This window comes from Coturnix japonica, chromosome 5 (genome assembly GCF_054131305.1).
Source record: "Coturnix japonica strain WE chromosome 5, WE-NBRP24, whole genome shotgun sequence".
Lineage (NCBI taxonomy): Eukaryota > Metazoa > Chordata > Aves > Galliformes > Phasianidae > Coturnix > Coturnix japonica.
The window spans coordinates 32,305,837-32,314,857 of record NC_140667.1 but is presented as its reverse complement, the minus strand read 5'-3'; positions in this window follow the sequence as shown (position 1 = coordinate 32,314,857).

Here is a 9,021-nt window from a genome sequence, read left to right as displayed (position 1 = left end):
TACATTCTTATAAACAAGAAAAGCCTTAGAAGGAAAGTTGGAAAGCTCACACTTTGCATCAGTTTGAGGTAGAGTATTAAGTAGCACAGTGGCACGGGAAAGTGTTCGAATTCAAGACTCAGACCTAGCATTTCATGAAGTTTGAAGCATTTTTTCCCTCTCTCTTCATCATCTCTGAATGTATTAAATACTCTGAGTGCACCACAATCAGTCTCATAGTTCAGGAAAGGTGGGGGAAAAGCCAACACAGTAAGAGATTTCAAATCATGTAGAGTGTTGCAGTCTCCTTAGTTTCATCTCTCAAGAAGAGAAATTTTGTTTTTCAAATCCTAACTGGATGTATCAGACACGGAATAAATTTTTCATATGTTTCTTAAGCATTAGTTTGTGAGCATGAGTGCTCCCCTGCAGTACAGCAGCACTCTCTCGATGAGCATACTTATATTTATAAGTAAATATTTTGGAAAACATGCCTTACACAATGGAAAGCTCAAGTGAAACTGATATTGAAATGCTTAAGTTACTCACTGTTAAACCTTCTAGAGAAGGACATCAAACAATGTCAGTACCAATTGTCTCGCTCCAATTTACAGGAGGGAGGCAAGGTTCTTTGATATGTGTATATACCCAGCGTGAGATTAAGAAGCAACGGTTCAAATGTTGGTCCAACCAGTTTATTAAAGTCCTAGCCGTTTTTAGGGAGATGGGGAAGGGAAGGTAGGCGATAGGAAAAGTAGGAAATATAAGCAAGGAGTCTTTGCAGAGAGCAAAAGAGATAGTCAGCACCATGGGTCCAGCGAGGTACACAGTAGGTCCGATGATCTCAGGAACTCGTCTGATCACTGGAGGGGATGGGAGACAGCCAGGGAGCTCCGCAGCAAGCCGGTCCCAGGGTTCTTCCGACGAGGTTTTCCCCTCAGGGAATTCTCCATCAAAGGTGTCTTTGGGAGTTTGTCTCCAAAGTCCCCAGTTTAGCGAGGGCCTTTTATCCCCCATTTCGGTAGGGACTTTTCTCCTTTTCTTCTTTGAAGTTTGAGGATTACAGCTCAGCATTTTTTTGGGGGAAGTACCGAACTTCCGAACAAACAGGCAAACACTCCTCGAAAGATGATTTACAACCAGCTTTTGTGGCATTCCTGGCCCACAGATGAGCCAGCAAGGAGGGGGGAGGGGGTCTCTGTTGCCGGACACAAGCGTTATCGCCTTCTGCAGTGGTCCACTCCTTCGAGCAGCACCCCTGAGAAAGACTGCTCTTCCTGTTTCTGCTTATCTTTGCGGTCCTAAGCAGAAACACTATGGCACAATGACACCCACCATCCGCCCTCCAGGATACTTAACAGTTGTCAGTCAGAGTCTTATCATCACGAAGGCCTCATGAAGCAAGCTTTGAGACAACAAAAGAAAAACAGTTCCGTCCTTTACACCAATGCAGAAGCAAATACCTGGAAGAAAATTCAGATGTACTTGGCATTTAAAAGAAAAGCAAAACACAAACCAGCATATATAATTTCCTTCTAATAGAAAGCTCTGTGTAATTTCTGAAATTACTTCTCTGTGCCATCAGTAATGCAGCATATACAGACTGCAGGATTGAATGAATGTGGAAAAATTGTGAAACATACATATTTATAAATAATTTTTGAAATTTTTACTTTGTTTTCAGGCTTCAGTATTTTTTTCATTTTCCCTTCATTTCCTTAAGAGCATTTGAGAGAATTTTTTTAAAAATAAAATAAAATTCTTCCTCATCTACCCAATGAAAGCTTCTCAGTGAAACACAGAACAGGTCAATCATATCAGATTCCCTTTCACAGCAATAAAAAATACATAGAAAGAAAAACAAAGCATGCAGCCTGCTATCTGCAAAGGTTGCTAAATTAGGCAGATATCTTTTATTTACATTAACAGACTTGCTGACATGAACTTGAATGTGTTGCATTGAGTGTTTTAAACATGAAATAACAAAACACAATTTTTTCTTCTATATTACAAAATGATCAGGTGTATTTAGCCAACTGTAGAGCTAATATTGTGAATAATGCTCTAAGAGACAAATTTTGTTTCTTTATCCTCTGAAAACTTGTAAAAATTCTCCAAGACTTTGTTTTGTGTTTTCTTCCAACTGTTTCTCTTTTACGCAAAAATTTGTATCATTTTTATGACCTCTCTTTTCCATTATCTTTTAATTTGAACATAAACTAAAATGTCACAGGAAATTTCAGTGTTAAGCAATCCAATATAAAAGGTTGATTGCATTTTTTAACCTTTATTTTATTCTTAGAATATCCAGATTATATTGTTATTTTCATATTTCCCTTTCCCTAGAGTGATACATTCAATTACATAATTCTTTTGAATATGCCTTTGGAACTCTAGCTGTTTGACTAAAACAACTTTCAAGATATTTTCACTAATATTATGACTGTTGCGTTAGAAAATGACGAATATAGAAACAAACAAAAAAAATAAATAAAAAATTGAATCTGAAACTCAATTCCCTGAGTAGGTGAATTTTCATTTCCTTTCCGCTGTGTTTATGAGTTCATCTTTACTTAGTATCCATGCATATTACGGTCTCCATCATATCATAGTCTAAACACATATAGGACAATAAGAAAATAATTGAATTCATGATAAGACTTTCTTTGCTCATATTTTCCATTTAGATATTTTGGTGAGAACCTAGGGATAAAATTATCTGATTTCAATTACCTTTGGAGATGATTATGTACTTATGCATGCATTAAATATCTTGGTGGACTGAGAACTGATGCTTGTATGAACTAAGTTCCTTAATCATCTAACACAATTTAGGCTGGTCTGGAATTTTTCATCTTGCAGCATGCACTGGAAGAGAATAAAGCACGTTCAGAAATGATAATCTTTTCTCTTAGTGGCTAGGAAGCAGAGCTTGGGCTTACCAGAATTCAGAAGTTACCCTTTGGACAAAAGAGAGTAAGAACGTTATTTTACATCCTTGATTATCTCTCACAGGTTTTAAGCATTCTTAAAGAAATTAACCCAAATCAGTTGCTATGAAATTCAAAGTAATAATGTACAGATATTTTCATGAATAATATTTTTGTTTTGGAATAAAATATGCTCTATTCTTTTCTTGTCTAATTTTGCTAAAGTTGGCTTAACTTATATAGGAATATTACATCTCAGATTTCTGTAGCTGTGCTAACAATGATAAATGAAAGTGGAGATTTCAATAAAGCTTTGCAAACAATTCCATTATAGCTTGTCAAATACATATGCAGTCTCAGCTCTAACTCCTTTAATTTATATCTCAGTTTTCTCAACATCACTGACTTAAAGTATGGGCTCTTACATTCAATTCTACACAAAAGAATAAATTGACAATTCAGGTGTGAAGGTTTTAGCTATGTCTTTATCACTGACATTTCTTACTGTCATACAAGTTCCCATATTTGTATAAAAAATGTATATATATAAAATCAGGAAAAATCTGAAGGTGTGCATATATGTTGTTTACTATGCTAACAAAGGAGAAAATTCATGTAATTTTCTTCTTTCCTTTTACATTACTTTCTTACATGTAGAAACATGTAAAATATTTAAAAATATTAACCAGAGTTTATACTTCTACTACAGCAAGATATTATGATATTTACAATTTATAAAAAGAAAATCAGTTGTTTAGTTTTCTGTACATGAGAACTGTTATAAGGTGTTGTTTTTTCACATAATTTGTGACTACCATCTTCAAGTTCATATACATATTGGCTATTCTTACTTCACAGTCTACTAAAATATCATTTAAAAAATACAGGGATACATCCAGCTTAGCATCATGGAAAACTTGCCCAAACTCTCACAGTCATTTGTTCTGCCTGGGAACTTGTTTCTGAATTTGAGAGAGAACTAGTTGTTTGAGTAGGTAAAAGGATGTACTTCAGTAAAATTTCAAGACTGTCAGTATGAACTGGTAGGGTTTCTATATAATCTCTTTCTATATATCATCACAGGTTTTATGGAAAAGTATAAAAGAACCAAACAAATAAGAAATCAAGAAACTCACTTTAATTCTAAGGTACTATTAATTATTAGTCAGAGAAATTAGATACTTTAATTAGAAAATCAATCTCAAAAGTAGGACTGAATTAAATCACAGCCCAACGAATTAATTCAGGAGTCAAATTATTAAGCTAATACAGAACACAATCAATTCTTCTGAGTCTTACTGTAGGAACTGAAGCATGCTGCTTAGTTCCTTACCCACAAAAGTTGTATTCCAACTTTGCCTTAACATAAAACAACAAAGCAATTTGCCACTCAGTTCTCAGATAAATTTAGAATGTTTTTGTTGTTGGTGGTTTTTTTTTTGTTTTGTTTTTCCCCTATAATTATGTATTTGTACAGGTGATACCTCTTTTTACCGGTGAATCCCACATTGCCACCCCACATTTTTTAATTTTTTTTTTTCCCATTCAATCTTCAATTGGTAATTCTTTATCTTTCAACACAACAGATCATTATTTCCTATAGTTGTAAATCAGATTGTCTGATAGTTCACAAAAAATTTTAAGAGAAAGCACTGCAATGTTTTACCAAATAGAACTCCTTTAGTTTCCTAGAACTGGAAAATTACACTCAGTTCCCAGTGGATGAAGATTATTCTCTGTAGCTAGGAAGGCTGAATAATAGGAAAGTACTTTTGTATATTCAAGAAAAATGTCAGCTATAATAAATAAGAATATAAGAAAAGCGAAAGACAGTTTCTTTATGCTTTTTGGCATTTCAGGGCACATGCTATTAGAATTTGTTTTGTAGGTCAGGAACAAAGATCAGACAAAGTTTATGTTTCCTTTGAAGATAAAGAGTATATTACATTTACATCAAAACTTTCCTGTTCCTGCCTTAGAGAGCACAAGAATATGCTTCAGTAAGTAAACTAATCAATCATGAAAAAAATAGAATTGTCTGGCAGTGACTGAAGTGGGCCTTAGTCAGATGCTTAATTCCACTTGGGAGAAATATAGAACAAATTTTGAATATTGAAAAAGTATTTTAATGAAATACAGTAGACCCCAAAGACATCATCTAAGAAATATAAAATAAGCCATGTTTGGGATCCTTTTGATTCTAGCATACAAGCATTAATTTAAACATTGCTGGTGTGATATAGACTAGAACCCAAGAGAATCCAGATAGGGAAGGGGATAATGAGTAATATGCAGTGGAAGTTTTCTCCCCATATAGGAAATAAATCTAAAGCACATGTTTATAACATAGTTCCATGTTTTTTACTATTAAAAACTCTAAATGAAAGTTTCTTTTCTTCTTATGGGAAAACCCAATCAATGTTTTACTTTGTTAATTATACTGAAAACAGTCTACATAATTATGTTGGTAAATTTGGTGGGGGTTTGTTCTTTTTAGTTTTTTCTTTGGTGGTGGTGGTGGTGGTGGTGGGGGGGGGGTCAATAAACACATCAGACAATCTCTTTTTATAACCTGCAGTTAAATACTCTTAAGACCTTGCTTATACAAAGTCACATTGCTAACTTTTTGTTAACATTCTATAGTGGGATATGTTTACAACTAACTAAACATAATTGCTTTTCTTTAAGTTGTCAGAAATTATTATGATAGTATAACATTACTCTTCTATTTATACCAAAGTCCTACCTGCTAAACTGTATTTCCTGTATCTTGCATTTAAGGAAAAAATAAAAAAAGCCTCCATCCAAAATAACACAGCCAAATAACATGGTCTGAGCTTCTAGTACATATATCTAGTACTTTTTTTTTGCAGACAATCTACACTTTCTTCATGGCATGAACAGATGAAATCTTACTGAGTCTTATAAGCTTAACTGGGAAACTACAACACCATACTACCCAGACTGATAGAAAGCTAAGATATTAGTTCTATGATGTTAAAGTCTATGGTGTGATAGAAGGTTACAAGATTTCCAAGAAAGCTCCACTCCTGGTCAACAAGTAAGTTTTACTCTGCATGGAAAGGATCCATAGATATCAGTGAAATTACAGGTCTGCCTTAATCTTTCCAACTGCTCATGAAGTAAACCAAATATGCCATCTCACAATCTCCCTTCTGGAAAAACTCTACAGTATCACATAGAATATCTACCCATTCCTGAGGTTACACACCTGTAGCCTCACACAAGGAGCCTGCTTCGAGAGCAGCACTGGCAGCATTTGCTCAAGCACATTTAGGGGTGGACATTCAGAGCATCCCAGTCCCGGCAGTGTGGGTGCAGCTTTTGCTCCAGGAGCAACAACTAGGACTAGTGTGAAGGAGAGCATCACAACTTCATAATGCATTGGAAAGGGGAGAGGGGAGAGAAAATCCCAAATTCCCCCAGTGTTGCCTCTCTCTGGCCCTGAAATCCATTGAACATGTTAATGGAAACCCCCTGGGCCTGTCCCATGGCACTTCCAGCATTGTGGTGCACCATGGCAGGGGGATTCCCATGCATGGGGCAGAAAACGGGGCAGAAAACAGCACTTTGGCAGAACTGGTGGTTGCTGGGTTATTTGGCAGCAAACTATCAGTTTCCATGAAGGATTGCTGGGGAAGGGCTTGGGGCAGGATCTGTAGCTGGAACCACAGAGGTACAATCGTTTTCCAACAAACTCTTACCTGAGGGTATTGGCACCACTAAAAAGTGCTGCTGGACCCAGAAGGGAACTCTGGCTTACAGTGGGGACACGGGTAAATGAGGATACAGGGATGTGAGGACAGGGTGACACAGGGGCATGGGGATGGTTGGACTAGATGATCTCAGTGGTCTTTCCCAATCTTAATTATTCTATGATCTACCTGTAATCTGGCTCTGAAAAATACTAAGAATAGGATAAACAGGTCATACTCTCTCTTTAAATACAATAAAAGAGATTTTTAAACTATACCATTTGAAATAAAAACAAAAATAATATATCTGTACACACTACCAGAAACAACTATAAATAGATGAAAATTTGTGATTATAAAATCACTATGGTAATATTTTTTTAGCAGGCCTAAATAGAAAAAAATTAATTGAAGAAATGTGTGATCTGCTTGCAGATACATCTTGAACAGAAGGAGAGGTTAACATTTTTAGCTAAATTATGCATTGCAAATGGTTCGCTCGGTTTTATTTCATTTGCATAAATGACCCTGGTTCAAAAACTCATTGATTGCAGTGGAAAAAATTCTGCTGGTATCAAATTTTTAAGCCATGCAGCATAGAACTGAAAACTGTAGGAGACGAGGAGAAACACAAATTACACTTTTGAAGATTACCTTCCCATTTTTAATTAACATGTCAGCAGAACTCATTTTGTAAATTAAGTTCTATAAACTACAGTCTGGAATAAATAATCTTACTGGAAATGGACAATTCAATAAACAATTCAAGCTGCAGGCATAAATCATCACCGGTTCTTATCTTAAGGAAAAGAGTTTACCTAACTAGCAGTTTTTGAGTAACTTTGTACTTTGGGAATGTTCAGCCAAAATGTATAAATAGGAATGGAAGGACTCAAGGATCAATTTTGCTTGCACATTTTTAGAGATTATTGCTGAAATTTACATCTTTCATTAATAATACTTGATCACAACTTTAAAAAATGCTAATAGTAATCTTGTTAGAATGGTATAAAACATCAGCCACTGAACTACAGAAATCAACATAGTAGCAGTGCTGGGTAATGTATCATGAACAACAACAAAAACCTATTGGCGAATGAAAAAGCTACTGTTTTTATTGAGTCAAATAATTCAGGAAATGTTATGGTTTGAACTAAGACATAAATCAAAGAACTTCCTTTTTACTTCAAAAACTGACTTCAAAACTACTTGAAATATCAGAATAATTTTTACATATTTAAGAGATTAAATTTAATTTTATATTGTTGATTAAAACTGATACTTTCTTAACACTGTCTTGAAGTTCAGAGTTCTACAGAGTTATATCCTACAGATACTTAAAGATTTTGATTTTATCTTTTTTGATTTTATTTTCTCCATCTTCTTCTTATGCATCACTCTTACTCTTTTCCTATATAGTCATCTACTAATCATGATGGATAATTTTGTTGTCGATATGTTCACAATTAATGAAGATATGAGAATAACACTTACAAATCTCAAGATTTATGAGAGATTCATTTGTTTTCAAAAATAAAATTTTTGCCTTTCTTTTGTATAGCTTTGGATGTAAAAACAAATTTGCAGTACTTGATGAGAAATAGGAACTTGCAAGGAACTTTGCATTTGTATATAGGACATTAGTTGGTCCATTTATATATATCTTGAGTCTCAATTTTGGCACAAAGCAATCACAATTCTGTGAGTAAAACTTAGTACATTATTCAGCATCCCAATTAAGCATCCTTGAGGAATTACTGTGATACAAAACCTTAATCTAACGCACGTGCATACTATTTAAAACTACTATTTAAAACATACAATGACCTTTAAGTTTGAATTAAAATACCTACTGTGCTAGAAAATCACACTGCTTGAAAATAAGGTAGAGTTATTTTTACCTATATATATGAAAAAGAAAAAAGTAATTCCTAGAAGTTAGAAGAATAATCTAAGCCTTAGTTGTCTTTCATTGTCTTTTTTTTATTTATTTATTTATTTATTTTTTAATTCCATACAATCATTGTAGAAGGACTTGAAAAAGATCTGTTTAATTTATTGTTGGTTTAAAGTCATAAAATCAAAGCACAACATTTTTGAAAGAGCACATCATATTAAAATTGTGACTAATACAATGAATGTAAAAGGAATATGTGTCTTAGAACTACTGGAGGTAGATATACTCAGGAGAACAAAGAGCGTTTAAACATTAACTAATTGCATTAAAAAGGCATTATGATCATTCACTTAATGCTACCATAATTTAGAACTTCAGTCAATTATATTGATTGCAGCTGTGACAGCGTATGCGCATAAATAAGATAAAGCTTATGGAAAGATATAGTATCTTTTTTAAGATCAATTGGTATAGCTTAAGAAAAGAATTTGGATTTTAA